Source organism: Staurois parvus, unplaced genomic scaffold (assembly GCF_062004578.1).
Source record: "Staurois parvus isolate SC_StPar_1 unplaced genomic scaffold, SC_StPar_1.0 ptg000086l, whole genome shotgun sequence".
Taxonomy (NCBI): Eukaryota; Metazoa; Chordata; class Amphibia; order Anura; family Ranidae; genus Staurois; species Staurois parvus.
This window is the reverse complement of record NW_028317882.1, coordinates 5571489-5590897: the sequence shown is the minus strand read 5'-3', so window position 1 is coordinate 5590897 and position 19409 is coordinate 5571489. Positions and strand designations below refer to the sequence as shown.

Genomic DNA, 19409 nt, shown 5'->3' with positions numbered 1-19409 from the left:
CAAAACATTTTTCTATGCTTCTAGTATAACATTTTGCAAATAGGTAAATTTTCTCCTTTACTGATATGCATTGATGAAGCTGCACTGATGAGGCGGCTTTGGTGGAAATTGAAGAGGCACTGATATACAGCACTGCTGGGCACTTTAGGAGCTGCACTGAATCAGTGCAGATGTCCTCTGTGATACTTTCCGGTTATTGGCAGTACTTTCCTCACGTTCTGACAGCATGAGGAAAGTGCTACTGAAAACTGGCAACTGTATTTACTTTGTGATCAGCTGTGTCATTGGGCACAGCTGATCACATAGTAAAAGGCCGCTGTGATTGGCCTTTTGCCTTGTCATGTGATCACAGACAGCGCCGGGTGCGCGCCGCTGGGGGCACGTTCTAGGAGGAGGTCATAAGACGTCCTCTCAAAACTGGACAACCGCACTGTAGCTATCATTCGGCTATAGCCGGGTTGTAAAGTGGTTAATATTCGAAACAAACTCCTCCATCCATCCATGTTTCCATTATTTTGCGAAGAAATCATTTTGAAAAACACCTCCTGGCATTTCTGACTGTGGCCCTCTTGAGTAAGAGCAAATGATTCATGTAGCAGTTACTTCCTTGAATTCATCTGTCCTTAGCTGAGGCACTGGCTGAGCTGAGAACCTTCCCACCCCTCCTGAAGACTCCTGGAATGTATGACATTATTTGCCTAGGCATGGAAACCAGGAAGTAAATGAAGGAATGCAAAAAAAAAAAAAAATAAAAAGGTTAAAACAAGTAGTATACTTTCCTATTTATTTACTAATGCTAGCAGCATAAGTATTAGAAATAGTCCATGTTGATTGAGAGAGTGAAGTTACGCTTCCAATAATTTATATATATATTTTTTTTTTTGTTTTGGATTTAACACTACTTTAAGATGACACATTTGCAAAATTTACTAAAATCTGTACCATCGCCCCACCTAAGCAACACATTCATATTCTACTCATTCTGGAAGACTGTCAGACTACCCAGATGCTAGTACATGTTGTTCGTTTTGCCAGACCAAAATCTGACTGTGGATTTACAGCTGTAAGGAGCTACACTCTATGGGGGAGATTTACTAAAACTGGTGGACACAGAATCTGGTGCAGCTGTGCATAGTCAGCTTCTAATTTTGATTGAACTAGCTGAAGTGGATTGGTTACTATGCACAGCTGCCCCAGATTCTGAGTGTTTCAAATTTAGTGAATTGGGTTTTTATTTAGTGCAGTTAAAGTGACTTTGTATTGAGAGAAATATAAAAGTTTTTATCATTTGCCTTTTTCTGAACATTCTTGATGCTTGGCTGTTTTGTCATTTAGCTGGAACAGAGCCTCAAATGTAGCCCCCAATGTATCCAAAGGGTCCCATATAATATTATAAATAGTGCCACATAAAAGTGTCAGTCTTAAACCCAAAATCAAATATTTAATACATTAATTGCCACTAAACCGACTCTAAGATGTGGTGGTGGCTGCATTAGTTTTCATTTTTAGGTTTTCTGATGACTGAACCATGCTGAAGGAGACAATCAGAGACTAAGTACCTATTACATTAAAAGAGAAGAGCGGGATAGACAAAAAAAAAAATCATACTCACCTAGGTGGATGCAGCCAGGGGCGGACTGACCATTCGAGCACTAGGGCACTGCCTGAGGGCCCGAGGTCAGTAGGGGGCCCCATGAGATGCCCCTGGTACCTTTCATTGGCTTTTTCATAGACTTTTTTGGGCGTTGGTGAGGACAAAGGGGCCCCATGATCCCCTATTGCCCGGGGGCCCCATGAGTTGTCAGTCCACCCCTGGATGCAGCATTAGTATGATGCTGCATCTGTCCCCCTCCGCTTCTAACACTGAGAACTGAGCTATTAAAGGCCTATAATCGCTCAGTTCTTGGTCTTCAGTGAGGAGAGAACTAGCGACTCTACCCTGCCCCTTCACTGCTCATTGGAGTGTGGAGGGGGTGGGAATGGCTGGCTCAGGCTCTCAGCGGTGCACTGAAGAGGCTGAGCCAGCTGCTGATCCAGGCAGCTGGGTGGATCCTGACATTAAGTCCTCATGTACACTGGACGTTTTTACAGCTGCTGTTTTTGGCTTTTGACATTTTTTTCCACAGCCAGTAAACCCCCCAGCATGTTATCTTATGTATTCATGCACAGACTGTAATCAACCTTCTTTGGCTAGAAAAAAACCCAGGACTAGTGAGTTTTTTAGCTGTAAAATGCTCTAACACTGAAAAACGTGGTAAAACGCCACAAACCGGCATTTTTGGACATTTTTTTTTTATCAGAAAAATTTTTTTTTTTGTAAAAAAACCCCACTAAAATACAAATGCAGATAAACGCTAAAAAACTCACGTTTTTAACATGACTTTACACAGCTAACGTTACCAGCGTTATCAAAACGTCCCGTGTGCATGAGAGCTAAAGCTGATATCCCTCCAGAGTCTGGACTGGCTGAGTGATGTCTTTAGCTTGCAATCGGCTGAATACAGGTCACAGAAGTACAGTGAACTAAGTGGACGCCTGTGACCCAAAGGAGAAAAATAGCCAAGAGATTTGGCCCTACCTCTCTGTTAAACTATCAGGACTAGTTTGCATGGGCATGCTACAGCGGACACCTTTGCAAGGGTCACATTCACATGCATGGGGACGCACAAGTTTTCCAAGCAACCCTAATCAGGCAGTCCCATTTATGTCAAGTGGGATAGTGACACAGCTGCTGCTCCAAATTTGACATCTGTGAAGGTGCATGACTCCTAACTCAAACAGTGTGCATTCAGGGCTGTCCACCCACACGGATGTCAAACTGGAAGCAGTGGTTGTGTCAGTGCAGTCGCTGCGTCCCAAATGACATGAACAGAACCACCTGTGCAACCCCTCGGCTGGTAAAGATGGCCCTTGCGTGGACACACGCCCATGTGAACGAGCCTTGAGAGACCACTGCTATTAAAAGCCCCTTTAAAAATCAACGCTCTTGCTACTGATGACTGGGACCCTCAGAGTGCACTTCAAACAAAAAAGGCTAGCAGGCTGAGAACTCCATATCTGTATACTTCTTTCAGATCAGCAACTCGGTATGCAGTGAACTCAAAGCATCAGAGTGACAGCCAGGGAACTAGCATTCCCAAAACACAAGGTTCGCAATCGCAGCCTCCGTTTTTTTCTCACAGTAGATCCCCTACATGTGAGCCTGTTGTTTGACATAGCGGAAGCCCTGGTTCACTTGAAGTGAACACTTTTGTCAGTTTAACCACAAGCCTTCAGGGCACTTATACCCCCTTCCTGCCCAGGCCAATTTCCAGCTTTCAGCGCTGTCACACCTTGAATGACAATTGCGCAGTCATGCAACACTGTACCTATATGAAAATTTTATCATTTTTTTGTGACAGATAGAGCTTTATTTTGGTGATATTTAATCACCTCTGGGATTTTTATTTTTTCTTAAACCAAAAACCACTGAAAATTTTGAAAAAAAAACATTTTTCTTAGTTTTTGTTATAAAATTTTCTAAATAAATGATTTTTCTCCTTCACTGATGTGCGCTAATGAGGCTGCAGTGATGGGCACTGATAGGCTGCACTGATACATGGCACTGTTAGGCGGCACTGATTGGCACCACTGATAGGTGGCACTGAAAGGCAGCTCAGATAGGCATTGATGTGCACTGGTAGGCACTAATATGTGGCACTAATGGGCACTGGCACAAGGCACTGATGGACACTGACAGGTGGCACTGCTGGGGCTACACTGATCATCAGGGCACACTTATCAGTGCCCTGATGATCAGTGTACATGTCCCCTCCGCGGAAAGCCGATTACCGGCTCTCCTCTCGAGCTGTCAGCATGACAGCTCGAGAGGAGAGTTTACATGTGATCAGCTGTGCTTGGACACAGCTGATCACATGACCGAGTCAACATCTTCGGCTCTTTCAGTGATCCGCTGTGTCCGAGGGACACAGCGCACTGCCAATTGCCACGTGCTCACTGAGCCACGCATGCGCGGTGAGAACGAGAGAACCACCTTGCGTCCATCATATTACTATATGGCGGTTAATAACCTTTTATTTATTCAGATCGATATACCAGACACAAACAGTAGTTGTAAACCTCAGACATGAAATAAGAACAGACCATATCCCTCTATAATGAGTACTTGTCTCTATCACTAAGTGTCATTTCTGTCTGGTGCCTGGTTCCTTTGCTATTAGTATGAAGCACATCCGACCTCCAGCAGATTGACAGCCTCAGCTCTGTTCCTGTGAGGAGGGGGGTGTCTCTTTCCTCCAATCAGCTCTCATAGTTCTCTTTACTGGGCTCTGCAAGAGTGTAACTTCAGCTCACCACCCCCTTTTTTCTGAACTCTTAAACAAGTTTTATAAATGTTGCACTTTAAATGGATGTATGGAAACAGACAGATGTAAATAAACAGCTACAACTTGTGTAGGAGGGTTTATTTCATCTCTGTGTATCACTTGAAGCCAGTCACTTTACTGGGTATAGGTGAGGGGTTCAGAAGTGGAATAGGTGTCCCCATCATCAGAAGCTTGCTCCCCCCAGAGACTATGCCATCTTATGACTTACACATCCCGTTATTGTACATCCTCGTTCCAATTCATGGCTACATACTCTTTCCCTCATATAATGCACTGCCCAAAACTGTGCCCCCCTCACAGCAAACACCTCAATAATGTGCCCTCTCATTCCATGCATACACTTGCACTCTACCAGTTCATTACACTCGTGCCCCCACTTATTACCAACCTGCCCCCAGCCTATGCCCTCTCATTAAATACGTGCCCCTTATCGTAGGCATGCCCCACGCCACGACTACTACTTTACTCCGACTCCTCCGCTCACTAATTGCCCCCCCGCAGGACAAACCTGCTGTGGAGCAGCTTGCGAGCTGACTGAAGACTTCCCGGGCTCTGCTTAGATCACGGGACGACAAGCTCCGCCTCCTTTCCCCTTCTACTTCCTGGAGAAAAAAAAATAGTCTCTTCTCGCGAGGCTTTCGGTGCTTCCGTAATTGGGCGGGCGGCTGTTACGTCAGGCGGGCTTGGGGGTTTCTCTGTTGGGTCTTCAGCGGGATGTTAGCAGTCTAGTCAACCGACGTTGTATGTGGGGAGCGAGCTAAGGCTCCGTACAGTGGAACGTTCATAAGTGTGTAGAATGGCATTACCCTTTGCAGGAAGTGAGAACTCCTCTCCGGCCATGGTTACGGTTTACCAGAAGAGCATAGCTCTGTACACTGTTTAGACTTTCTTGATATTGGGGCGTGAAGTGCGGCTTCGGCTTCATTCATGACCAAAAGGGACTTCAAACTGTTATAGAAAGCTGCCTGCAAATGTGTTGTGTGAGATGGGTGCAGAGATGCTATAGGAGTTGTTAGAGACTGCAATTACTGGAAGTCACTTATTACAGTCCCAGGCCTGTTCACATAGGGCACTTTAACCACTTGCCTACCGGGCACTTTTATGCTCTTCCTGTCCAGGCTAATTTTCAGCTTTCAGCCCTGTTGCACTTTGAATGACCGGTCATGCAACACTACCCAAACACAATTTTTAGCTTTTTTTTTTTTTGCCATATAGACCTTTTGGTGGTATTTAACCATTTGCTGCCCACCCTATGGCCGAATGGCGGGTGGCAAATGTCATCAGCATTCCCGGGTGGACGCCATATGGCTGATCACTTCCCCAAAGTAGTACAATGTTACTATGGTAACATTGTACTACTTTGGTCTCAGTGAAATATGAAAAAAAAAATCTTAAAAAAAAAAAAAAATTTAATAAATAATAAAAAAATATATTTTTTTTCATACTGTCACCAGTCAGTGTACCTGATCACCACCATGCCAGTTATATGATGACGCTGTACTGCACTGGTGACAATATGTAAAAAAAAAATAGTGAAACTAATTTTTTTAATTTTCTGAAAAATTATGACAAAAAAAATACAACTTCCAAAAACTTGCCATGCCTCTTATGAAGTACGTTGGACTGTCTACTCTGCAAAAAGGGGTCATTTTGGACCTTAAGAAATTAGATTGGCTGTCAGTACTTCAGGATTGATCAATATTCAGATCTATACCATAGTTTGTGAACTCTATAACTTTCCTACAAACTAAAAAATACATCCTAATTTGGGTTATTTTCACCAAAGACATGTAGTAGAATACATCTCGGCCTAAATTTATGAAGAACAATTATTTATTTGCAAACTTTTATAACAGAAACAAAGAAAAACTTTTTCTTTTTTCAAAATTTTTGGTCTTTTTTTGTTAATTTAGCAAAAAATAAAAACCCCAGCGATGATTAAATACCCCCAAAAGAACGCTCTAGTTGTGTGAAGAAAATGATAAAATTTTAGTTTGGGTACAGTGTTGTATGACCGCGCAATTGTCATTCAAAGTGTGAGAGCGCTGAAAACTGGCCTGGGCAGGAAGGTGTAAAATTGCCCGGTATTGAATTGGTTAATCACCACTGTGTTTTTTTATTTTTTGCTAAACAAACTGAAAAAGAGTGGAAATTTCTTAGTTTCTGTTATAAAATTTTGTAATTTTTCTCCTTCACTGATGGGCACTGATAGGCAGCACTGATGAGGAGGTACTGGTAGGTGGCACTGATGGGCATTGACAGGCATCACTGATGGGCACTGAAAGGCAGCACTCATATATGGCTCTGATATGTGGCATTGATGGGGCTACACTGATTATCAGGGTACTTTTCATCAGTGCTCTGATGATCAGTGTAGATGTCCCCTCTGAGGAATGCTGCTACCGGCTCTCCTCGACTGCTGATAATTGGCATTTCCTTGTTTAACCACATGCCGCCCAGCCACTGTAGAAATACGGCGGCAGGACGGCGCAGCTGGGCAAAACCACGGTTTAAAATGTGTGTTTGCAAAACAGGTAGGCACGCCACCGCCCTACCTGTCCTGCCGATCACAGCCGCGGATGTCAGTCGCCGGGTCACAGCTGGTCGTTACCAGCTGTGTCCTGCCGTTTAGCGGCAATCACTGACAGAGGGCAGGGATGCACTAGCTCTGCTTTCTGTCAGTTCCCTGTCAGCTCCTGACAGGCTGATCGGGAGAGAAGAGTTTATCTCTCCCGATCAGCATGTCTCCCCAGTGCAGTACACACCCCTGCCCCCTAGTGAAACACTCCCCTCACAGTTAACCCTTTCAGTAAATAAAAAGTTAACCCCTTCCTCCCCAGTGCCATTAGTACAGTGTCAGTGTTTTGTTTTTTGCACTGATCACTGTATTGGTGTCACTGGGGATGTCAGTGACCCCAGGTCAGTTCCCCCCCGGTGTCAGAATGTCCGCCGCAGTCCCGCCATAAGTCTCTGATCACTGCCATAAGTCGCTGATCGGCGCCATTATTAGTATAAAAAAAAGTTAAAAATCCCAGTATCTTTCTCGCCATTTGTAAACGCTATAACTTTCACGTAAACCAATTAATTTACACGTATTGGTTTTTTTTTTAGCAAAGACATGTCGCAGAATGCATTTTGTCTGAAATTTATGACGAAATTTGATTTTTAAATTTTTTTTTACTGGACATGTTTTATAGCAAAAAGTCCAAAATAATGTTTTTTTTTCTCAAAATTGTCAGCCTTTTTTTTTTATAGCGCAAAAAATAAAAAACGCACAGGCAATCAAATGCCACCGAAAGAAAGCTATATTTGTGTGAAAAAAGGGAATAAATCTAATTTATGTACCGTATTGCATGACCGCGCAATTGTCCGTTAAACTAGCACAGCGCTGTATAGCAAAAAATGGCATAAATTGCAGTATCTATACCATAGTTTGCAGACGCTATAACTTTCACACAAAGCAATCAATATACACTTATTGGGATTTTTTTTACCAAAAACATGTAGCAGAATATATTTTGGCCTAAATGTATAACTAACTTTGAGTTTACTATATATTTTTTATAGCTGAAAGTAAAAAATATTGTTTTTCTTCAAAATTTTTGTCTTTTTTTGTTTATAGCATGAAAAATAAAAAGCGCACAGGTGATCAAATACCACCGAAAGAAAGCTCTATTTGTGTGAAAAAAAGGACGTAAATTTCGTTTGGGTGCAGCATTGCATGACCGCGCAATTATCAGTTGAATTAGTGCAGCGCCGAGTAGCAAAAAGAGGCCTGGTCATTAAGGGGGGTAAATCCTCAGGAAGGCAAGTGGTTAAGGGGGAATATGATCAACATGTATAAAAACATCAGTGGATCATATAGGGAACTCGGTGTAGAGCTATTCACCCTGAGGTCATCACAGAGGACAAGGGGTCACTCTTTACGTCTGTAGGAAAAGAGATTTAATCTCCAAACACGGAAAGGTTTCTTCACAGTGAGAGCTGTGAAAATGTGGAATAGACTCCCTCAAGAGTTAGTTCTGGCCAGCTCAGTGGATTGCTTTAAACAAAGGCCTGGATTCTTTCCTAGATACACAGAATATAACTGGATACTAACATTTAAAGGTAAAGTTGATCCAGGGAATATCCGATTGCCTCTCGGGGGATCAGGAAGGATTTTTTTCCCTGCAGGAGCAAATTAGATCATGCTTTGCTCTTTTTTTTGCCTTCCTCTGGATCAACTGTGGATATAGGGTTATAACTTTCTTTTTTTTAATGGTTGAATTGTATGGACTTTTGTCTTTTCAGCCAGACTAACTATGTAACGTGATCAGCTGTGATTGGACACAGCTGATCACATGTTAGAGCCTTTGTCTTGGGCTCTTTACTGTGATCGGTGATCTGCTGTGTCCCAGGGATACAGTGCATCACCAATCACCGTGCCGGGGGTGCACATGCACAGAGTGGGAGGATGTCATATGATGTCCTCCCAGAAAGAGAGAGCTGCCTCCTGCCCATAATTTCCTTATATGGCAGGCAGAAGGCGGTTAATCCATGCCTTGTGCAGGGCCATGGTTTAGGGCTGGTTCACATAACATAAGGTGGAACTACTTTGGCTGGCACTGTCCCTCCATATGGACAGGGCAAAATGCCTTACCTCCTGTGTGCCCAGTTCACACCATTGTGTTGTGATGGCGTGTGGGCACAGTGCACTGGAAAAAAGGACTGCATGCAGTACTTATTAGCTTAGTGTGAAGTAATCCACTTACCTTAGTGCGCAGACAGCAATTAAAATTTGTGACATCTCAATAAAGTTCATTTAACCACTTGCCAACTATCTCACAAGTATGGCAGCAAACCGGCTTCTCTGCGCTGGATGACATATCTGTTATGTGATCCATCTCCTCCAGGTCTAACTGCTGCCATACTTGCAAGTGAGATAGTCGGCAAGCGAAGTGGCTTCTGTGCGCTGGATCACATGTCTGATATGTGATCCAGCTCTTCCGAGTCTAACCACTTGCCGACTATCTCACTTTCAAATATGGCAGCAAAGTGGCCTCTGTGTCCTGGATCACATATCTGATATGTGATCCAGCTCTTCCGAGTCTAACCGCTTGCCGACTATCTCACTTACAAGTATGGCAGCAAAGTGGCTTCTCTGCGCTGGATCACACATCTGATATGTGATCCAGTTTTTCTGAGTCTAACTGCTGCCATACTTGGAAGTGAAACAGTCGACAAGTGAAGTGGCCTCTGTGCGCTGGATCACATATCTGATATGTGATCCAGCTATTCAGAGTCTAACCGCTTGCCAACTATCTCACTTGCAAGTATAGCAGCAAAGTTGCTTCTGTGCACTGGATCACATATCTGATGTGTGATCCTGCTCTTCTGGGTCTAACCGCTTGCTGACTATCTCACTTCCAAGTATGGCAGCAATGTGGCTTCTCTGTGCTGGATCACATATCTTATACGTGATCCAGCTCTCCCATGTAGGGGACGCGTGTCCACCTCCCCGGCTGTGCTGTTATTAGTTACAGCACAAGCTGTGAAGCGGGTCCTGACCAATGATTGATGGCCTGGACCTGCCAATCGGTGAAGAGGAAGACAGGACAGAGCTCTGTGATTGTAAGCAACATAAAGCTCTGTCCTGACAGCAGGGATGTATTGCTTTTTTTCTCCCTGTAAAGCTGGGAATAAACCGGCACAGCCCTTAGTAAAACACACAGTAAATACTGACCCTAGGTTCACACTTGTGTGGATTTCAGTGTGCTTTACAGTTTGCAAAAATGCACTACAATTCATTTAACGTGATTTCCTCTTGATCTAGTTCACATCTGAACATTTTGAGCCAGTACAGATTTTTGATAGGATCAGGGATTTTTTTTTCCCTGTGCAATCGTTTTGCACAGAGCATCCCTGATCCTCCACTTCTCAGGTCCCCCATCGGTGCTCCTAGCCTCCCCCCTCATCAACGGGCACTTGTGTGCTCGTTCGTGAGCCCTGCTGTTTGTCATAAGGCTCTGCCCCCAGCTCCTTCACTGGCTGTAATTGACTGCAGTGGAAGCCAGTGGCTCCTGCTGGTGTCTCTCAGCCAATAAAGACGGAGAGACCCTGGAAAGCTGCTGCTCTTGGCACATCTCTGGATCAAGATGTGGCTCAGGTGAATATTAGGGGAGGCTGATGGGAGCTACACACAAGTTTTTTTCACCTTCATGCATAGAAGTATGCATGAAATCATACAAAGAAATATGTAAAAGCAATAATAGCAATGATAATAAGCAAAGCAAGATTGGCCTTTGTGTGTGTGAGATGCAGTAATGTAAGCTATCGTTGATGCAATTTTTTTTCCTGCAACCACGGGTTGACCACAGTGTTGATGGGTGAATCCCTCCCACAGTGCTATTGTGTTCTGCTGGAAGAGAGCTTCCCCTGCCAGCAGAACACCATGATCACTGCTGGTGGCTATAGCTGCCAGCAGTATTCATATGCAAAAAATCGTCAGGCTGGTTGTACTGAAGTCGATCAATGGATCTACTTTAATACAACCAGCCTGCCCATGGATTGCATCTGCCCATGGTCAGTCTCTGCTGAACCGGCCGATATTCAATCCATCTATGACCATCTTAGGAGTGTATAATCACATAAGAAGTAAAGTAAGCAAATCAAAAGTAATGGATGAACAAATACAGACACTGTGTTTCAGGGTATAGTAATAAAAATGCAGCTCTTTAAAAATAGACCTTTTGAGTGAAGATAATGAAAATTTTCTAAAAAAAAACCTATGTAGAATTTATGATTTCAATCCATTAGGAACACAGAAGAAAGACTAACCAAATATGGGGAATTGGGTGTTCATGAAGTCATGAAACCCCTTGCTTTAAAGAATAAGTCCATCTTTTTGACAAAAAAATAATAAATACACATTTTCTTTGCAGGTAAAAAAATGCATTTATTATTTTTTGTTGCAGGAGCCTGTAAAGCATTGCACCAGCGATTGGCAGATCACTAATGCCATGCAGGTCTCCTGCAGACCTTTCAGTATATCTGCTTACCCGTATGGCAAGCAGCCAACAAGCGTTTCCAGTATTACCAATCTGTTCCTGTCAGGTCTCCTTTATGTATACTAGGTGTCTTGCTGTCAGGTTGTCCTCCAGTCAGCTGCCTTGTCAGGTCTCTTCTCAGGTCTTTCTCCCCCATTCTTAGACTAGATCCTTACATTTGCTATCATTGATAGTAATCTCTAATTACTCCAAACTACACAATCATAACTTTCTCATGAAAGTGGTTGGATGGAACTCAAGCCCCTTTTGAAGTGATAACTCTTCCACAATATTTAAGCTTTTCTCACTATTCAAAGTCATGGTGTATCTTGCAAGTATATATTCGCTAATCTTATCTATCTTACATCACACCTGGACCTTTGGACATCAGTTGACCAGTTTATCATGACAAAGCTATATGACCCATGGAGACATACTGGCCCAATAAATGGCCTCCACCTATTCAACAGCACCTCTAAAGACAAAGGGCAGTCTTAATTATAATGCATAACATTTGGCTTTAGCATACTGATGGAGGCACAACAGAACAGATCAGTTCTTTTGAGAGACAGTGGAAAATCTGGCAAAAACATACTTTGGCCCATATCTCATATTAATTACATATAAATATATTTATTTATGTATCTATTGCATCTCCCTGTGGGCGTGGCAGGTGGTGTCTCCTAGTTTTCTGAGTACAGTCAGACATCTCTTTGTGATCAGGCTTCTCCAGTAAGCTCACCAGTGTGTTGTCCTGCACTTATGGAAGGCAAGGGATAATCTTGTAAGGTACCACTGCAAAATATGTAGATCATATGTTACCCTCTAGCCTTCACCCCATTGGTCAACTGGATTGGGAGTAAGTACCCAAATCTCTACTATCTTTTGGTCCAAACAGAGCATGTAAATATCTCCCATAAGGAAGTGATCTCTCATACCTTATCCATTAGGAGTATATGTATGGCATGGACATTTAAATATCCTACATTAAGAGTAGGGCTTCTAGATGGCTATCAAAGAGTAAGACGGATCTCTTTAATATGAAAGGTCTCCATTCAAATAGCGGCTGTGAATGTTTGTTTTTTTTCCATGTGGCAAATGGCAGCTGTTGCTATTAGCATTTGGTTTCCATGGGAATTAAACCATAACTTTGATATAAAATGCACCCTGTATGCACCGGCCCTTTTTTCTCTTTTAAAGTCACGTAATTTGAGGACGTAACATGTAGGGAGGAGCTGGAGACGTCATGCTACTAATCCAGAAGTGTGCGGGTGGCCATTTTGTTAGAGGTTATTCATATTATGAGTCTGGATATATTTTTATAAAAATACTATTGCCTAAATGGAGAGCACTATATATTTTATAACGTTTGGAGAGAATCTCACATGTATGTCATGGGATTGCAGGGGATGGAGGTGGCTTGTGATCATCAGTGGAAAGGAGAAAGAGAGAGCAACCATGATAAAGGAGACCCCACAATAAGTGGAAGCCACATGAGACCTATTGTTGGCTCAAAACATTTAGATGAGATATGGAAATAGGTGATTGGAGAATGCATGTGGTGAAAAAAAATTAAAGTGAAGAATGTAAAAATGCACCAAGGAATTAATTTCTTTTTGCATATTGATGTTATTACACAAGTCACGTGGAGCCCTCCGGATGCCCAGACTACATGGGGAGTAGTGGTAAGATAGTTTGGGACTTGGTGTCATCCTTTTTCCATATGGGGTACCTCTTATACGTGGAAAATTTTTATTCAAGCGTGCCACTATTTAGACATTTGTACAATCTTGAAACTGGCGCATGTGGCACCTTGCGACCTAATGTGTGCCCACCATTAGAAGTGGGTGGATTCAGGGTGGTATATTCTAATGGTGGGAATACCACACACTTTTTCTGGCAGAGATTCCTTCTCTTTTTTTCATTCAGCCCACAGGCTACATACAAAAAATAAAAAAGAACATAGCATATATACCCAGGGACCAGCGATGCACTGATACATCACTGGACTTTGAGTGGTTATACCAGGATGATGCCTACAGCTGCAGGCATCCTACTATCCTTTTTTTCAGCCAGTGATCGGCTTTCGTGTAAAAGCAATCCTAGTGGCTAATTAGCTGCAGGATTGCTTTTACAAGCAGCGGGAGATGATGCCCCCCTCCCCCGCTGCTTTCCACGGCCTTCTTGGGCAGTCCCGTGCCATCGGTGGAACCTGAGAATGTAGTCGGTGTTTCTGCCAGCTGACCATAGAGCTGATTGGAGACCAGAATGATGCCAATCATCTATATAGTCTAAGAAATCGGGAGCTATGAGCATTTTATCACTTCAGTTTCGCAGGATATAAACAGCGCCATTTGTAAATTGGGAAAGCATCTGATCACACCAATAACGGGGCATGCGCAGTTTTAAAGCATGTCATGTTTGGTATCTATTTACTCGGCATACCATCATCTTTTATATTGTACCAAATAATTGGCCACTATATTGTGTTTTTGTGCATTAAAAGTTAAAAAAGTGTATTTTTTTTACTGCGTTTAAAAAAATCGCTGCGCAAGTACTATGTGACATAAAAAATTGCAGCACCCACCATTTTATTCACTAGGGTGTTTTCTTCAAAAATATATATATATTAGATAATGTAAGAGCAGAGGAGATATCTAGAGTCTGATAGACCCCAGATTTCTCAAAAAAGAATATACCGTATTTGCCGGCGTATAAGACGACTGGGCGTATAAGACGACCCCCCTACTTTTCCTGCTAAAATGTAGTGTTTGGGCTATACTCACCGTATAAGACTACCCCTCTTCCAGTGCACACCAGTGGGAGGAATAGTGCCCCATCATTGATGTCAGTGGGAGGAATAGTGCCCCATCATTGGTATTAGTGGCAGGAATAGTGCCCTATCATTGGTATCAGTGGAGGAATAGTGCTCCATCATTGGTGTCAGTGGGAGGAACAGTGCCCCATCATTGGTGTCAGTGGGAGGAATAGTGCCCCATCATTGGTATCAGTGGCAGGAATAGTGCCCCATCATTGGTATCAGTGGGAGGAATAGTGCCCCATCATTGGTATCAGTGGGGGGAATAGGTGCCCCATCATTGGTATCAGTGGCAGGAATGGTGCCCCATCATTGGTATCAGTGGCAGGAATAGTGCCCCATCATTGGTGTCAGTGGGAGGAATAGTGCCCCATCATTGATGTCAGTGGGAGGAATGGTGTCCCATCATTGGTGTCAGTGAGGGGTGGAATAGTGCCCCATCATTGGTGTCAGTGGGGGGTGGAATAGTGCCCCATCGTTGGTGTCAGTGGGGGGGGGGGGGAATAGTGCCCCATCATTGGTGTCAGTGGGGGGGAGGAATAGTGCCCCATCGTTGGTGTCAGTGGGAGGAATAGTGCCCCATCATTGGTATCAGTGACACCAATGATGGGGCACTATTCCTCCCACTGAGACTTGCTGACCCTGTTCTCGTATGGTGCTGCTGCAGCCAGCATATGTGGTTGCAGCAGCACCTCTACACAGAACACTTACCTGCTGCTCCGGCACTCAATTTTCGCGGGGCCGCTCGGCTCCGCCCCCTTGCCGGTGATTGGCCGCCTGTGTGCCTTTCCTGAGCTACAGTTCTGGCGGTCAATCACCGGTGAGGAGGCGGAGCCGAGCAGCTGCACGAACATCCAGTGGCCGAACTGAAGGAGACGCCGCGCTTCCTGGACCGGATCGTCGTGGGACTGGATCCAGGTAAGAGACATCAGCCCCTGCAAGCCCCTGTACTTAATGCCGCAGCCCCCCTAAACATGTGTACCGGCGTATAAGACGACCCCCGACTTTTGAGAAGATTTTCAAGGGTCAAAAAGTCGTCTTATACGCCGGCAAATACGGTATATTACAATGCCCATTGAAGTTATAGGGGATATTTGCATTCCCTGTGATAGCATTAAAAGTGATAAAAAAAAAATGAAAGGGACAGTGTAAAAATAATTTAAAAAATCAAAATAACTTAAACAAAACAAAAAAAAAAACCTAACCCCCCCCCCCATTTCCCCACACGCGCAAACCTGTGTGCGCAAGCGTTGAACCTGTGCCGGTATGTAAACAGCGGTTGCACCATGCATGTGAAGTATCACCATGTACATCAGATCAAGGGCAGTAATTATAGCACTAGACCTCCTCTGTAAATATAAAATGATAGCTTGTAAAGGCTTTTAAAACATTGCCTATGGATATTAAAAACCCAACATATGCAATTTGTCGCCATTGCACAGGGCATGCACAGTTTTAAAGCATGTCATGTTTGGTATCTATTTACTCGGCATACCATCATCTTTTATATTTTACTAAATAATTGCCCAATATATTGTGTTTTTGTGCATTAAAAGTTAAAAAGTTTTTCTTTATTGCATTTGAAAAATCGCTGCGTGAGTACTATGTGACATAAAAAATTGCAGCACCCACCATTTTATTCACTATGGTGTTTGCTTTAAAAAAATATGCATAATGTGTGGGGGTTTACGTTTAAATTAATTTCATGATTTTTTTCATGTGAACAAAAAAGTGTCAGAAAAAGCTTGATCTTCAGGTGGTTAGAAGAGTGAGTGATGTGGGGCATAAACTTCTGCTGGCCATTAAATGTCACCACCCCCCAAAATGACCCCTTTTTGGAAAGTAGACACCCCAAACTATTTGCTGAGAGGCATGTTGAATCAATAGAAGAATTTTTTTTTTTGCCACAAGTTTTTGGAAAATGACCAAAAAAAAATTATTTATATTCACTATATTTTGACAGTTAAACTAGTGCAGTGCTGCATAGCATAAAATGGCATAAATTGCAGTATCTATACCATAGTTTGTAGACGCTATAACTTTCACACAAAGCAATCAATATACACTTATTTGGATTTTTTTACCAAAAACATGCAGCAGAATACATTTTGGCCTAAATTTATAACTAGCTTTGAGATTACTATATATTTTTTATAGCTGAAAGTAAAAAATATAGTTTTTCTTCAAAATTTCGGTCTTTCTTTGTTTATAGTGTGAAAAATAAAAAGCACACAGGTGATAAAATACCACCGAAAGAAAGCTTTATTTGTATGGAAAAAAGGACTTCAATTTTATTTGGGTACAGCATTGCATGACCGCGTAATCACCAGTTGAATTAAGGGGGTTAAATCCTCTGGAGGGCAAGTGGCTAATGAGATACTCCTAATATCTGTGCTTAGTGGAAAACAAAACACATTAAATGTAAACAAATAAATGTGACTATCAGAGCGGCAGCACTCATAAAATGCGCAAATATAAGATAACATACTGTACAGTGTGTGTATGTGTATATATATATATATATATATATACTCAAATATGTTGCACTCTTCCTTTTAAACAAATAGTGAAATATCCGCCCTTCCATCAGTCCTTTGAAGATGTTCCTTTTGACGAAACCTATTGGGTGGAGCGTAATGCTGACTTAATCATGCACGCTTCCACAACCAAGTGAAGCACTGTTCTCAGGCTTCTTTCATTGTCTAACCTTGTGGGTACCTTTTCTTGACTTAATAAGCCAGTGTTTTTATAGTACTGCACCATGAAGCCTTTGTGCTTTCTCTCCTATGTTTAATATTTAGTATGCTGTTCCTGACTGAGAACCTTTGGCTGAATGATCATTGGTGGTGTTCCCCAGTGCCTCTGGCAGAACCTAAAGCTCTATTAGACCTCTTAGTATTTGGGAGTTGAAATGATCCTTTAGAGTTGGACTTTTTAATAAGTGTTTTGTTCATTTTGAATTAATGTTACACTTATAGTTGTGTGATTCAAGTTTATATTTTACTACACTATGTGGTTTAGGAATTGATAATTTCATATTTTTTTAAAGGCGCAATGTAACATATTGGGATTTATATAAATGACGTACTCCTAAAACACAGCAACACTTACAATTGTACAATCTTGAAACTGGCGCATGTGGCACCTTGCGACCTAATGTGTGCCCACCATTAGAAGTGGGTGGATTCAGGGTGGTATATTCTAATGGTGGGAATACCACACACTTTTTCTGGCAGAGATTCCTTCTCTTTTTTTCATTCAGCCCACAGGCTACATACAAAAAATAAAAAAGAACATAGCATATATACCCAGGGACCAGCGATGCACTGATACATCACTGGACTTTGAGTGGTTATACCAGGATGATGCCTACAGCTGCAGGCATCCTACTATCCTTTTTTTCAGCCAGTGATCGGCTTTCGTGTAAAAGCAATCCTAGTGGCTAATTAGCTGCAGGATTGCTTTTACAAGCAGCGGGAGATGATGCCCCCCTCCCCCGCTGCTTTCCACGGCCTTCTTGGGCAGTCCCGTGCCATCGGTGGAACCTGAGAATGTAGTCGGTGTTTCTGCCAGCTGACCATAGAGCTGATTGGAGACCAGAATGATGCCAATCATCTATATAGTCTAAGAAATCGGGAGCTATGAGCATTTTATCACTTCAGTTTCGCAGGATATAAACAGCGCCATTTGTAAATTGGGAAAGCATCTGATCACACCAATAACGGGGCATGCGCAGTTTTAAAGCATGTCATGTTTGGTATCTATTTACTCGGCATACCATCATCTTTTATATTGTACCAAATAATTGGCCACTATATTGTGTTTTTGTGCATTAAAAGTTAAAAAAGTGTATTTTTTTTACTGCGTTTAAAAAAATCGCTGCGCAAGTACTATGTGACATAAAAAATTGCAGCACCCACCATTTTATTCACTAGGGTGTTTTCTTCAAAAATATATATATATTAGATAATGTAAGAGCAGAGGAGATATCTAGAGTCTGATAGACCCCAGATTTCTCAAAAAAGAATATACCGTATTTGCCGGCGTATAAGACGACTGGGCGTATAAGACGACCCCCCTACTTTTCCTGCTAAAATGTAGTGTTTGGGCTATACTCACCGTATAAGACTACCCCTCTTCCAGTGCACACCAGTGGGAGGAATAGTGCCCCATCATTGATGTCAGTGGGAGGAATAGTGCCCCATCATTGGTATTAGTGGCAGGAATAGTGCCCTATCATTGGTATCAGTGGAGGAATAGTGCTCCATCATTGGTGTCAGTGGGAGGAACAGTGCCCCATCATTGGTGTCAGTGGGAGGAATAGTGCCCCATCATTGGTATCAGTGGCAGGAATAGTGCCCCATCATTGGTATCAGTGGGAGGAATAGTGCCCCATCATTGGTATCAGTGGGGGGAATAGGTGCCCCATCATTGGTATCAGTGGCAGGAATGGTGCCCCATCATTGGTATCAGTGGCAGGAATAGTGCCCCATCATTGGTGTCAGTGGGAGGAATAGTGCCCCATCATTGATGTCAGTGGGAGGAATGGTGTCCCATCATTGGTGTCAGTGAGGGGTGGAATAGTGCCCCATCATTGGTGTCAGTGGGGGGTGGAATAGTGCCCCATCGTTGGTGTCAGTGGGGGGGGGGGGGGAATAGTGCCCCATCATTGGTGTCAGTGGGGGGGAGGAATAGTGCCCCATCGTTGGTGTCAGTGGGAGGAATAGTGCCCCATCATTGGTATCAGTGACACCAATGATGGGGCACTATTCCTCCCACTGAGACTTGCTGACCCTGTTCTCGTATGGTGCTGCTGCAGCCAGCATATGTGGTTGCAGCAGCACCTCTACACAGAACACTTACCTGCTGCTCCGGCACTCAATTTTCGCGGGGCCGCTCAGCTCCGCCCCCTTGCCGGTGATTGGCCGCCTGTGTGCCTTTCCTGAGCTACAGTTCTGGCGGTCAATCACCGGTGAGGAGGCGGAGCCGAGCAGCTGCACGAACATCCAGTGGCCGAACTGAAGGAGACGCCGCGCTTCCTGGACCGGATCGTCGTGGGACTGGATCCAGGTAAGAGACATCAGCGCCTGCAAGCCCCTGTACTTAATGCCGCAGCCCCCCTAAACATGTGTACCGGCGTATAAGACGACCCCCGACTTTTGAGAAGATTTTCAAGGGTCA

The 19409-nt window shown here is 43.3% G+C and overlaps 1 protein-coding gene across 1 annotated transcript in view; it reads right to left on the bottom strand.

Annotated features, from left to right (window-relative positions):
- The window catches only part of LIN54 (lin-54 DREAM MuvB core complex component), a 71010-nt gene extending 66027 nt beyond the window's left edge, over positions 1-4983 (bottom strand). The window contains exon 1 of the mRNA XM_089669997.1: positions 4894-4983. The gene's annotated coding sequence lies outside the window, so the exon portion shown is untranslated. The remainder of the gene's footprint in view (positions 1-4893) is intronic.
- Between the last annotated feature and the right edge of the window lie 14426 nt (positions 4984-19409).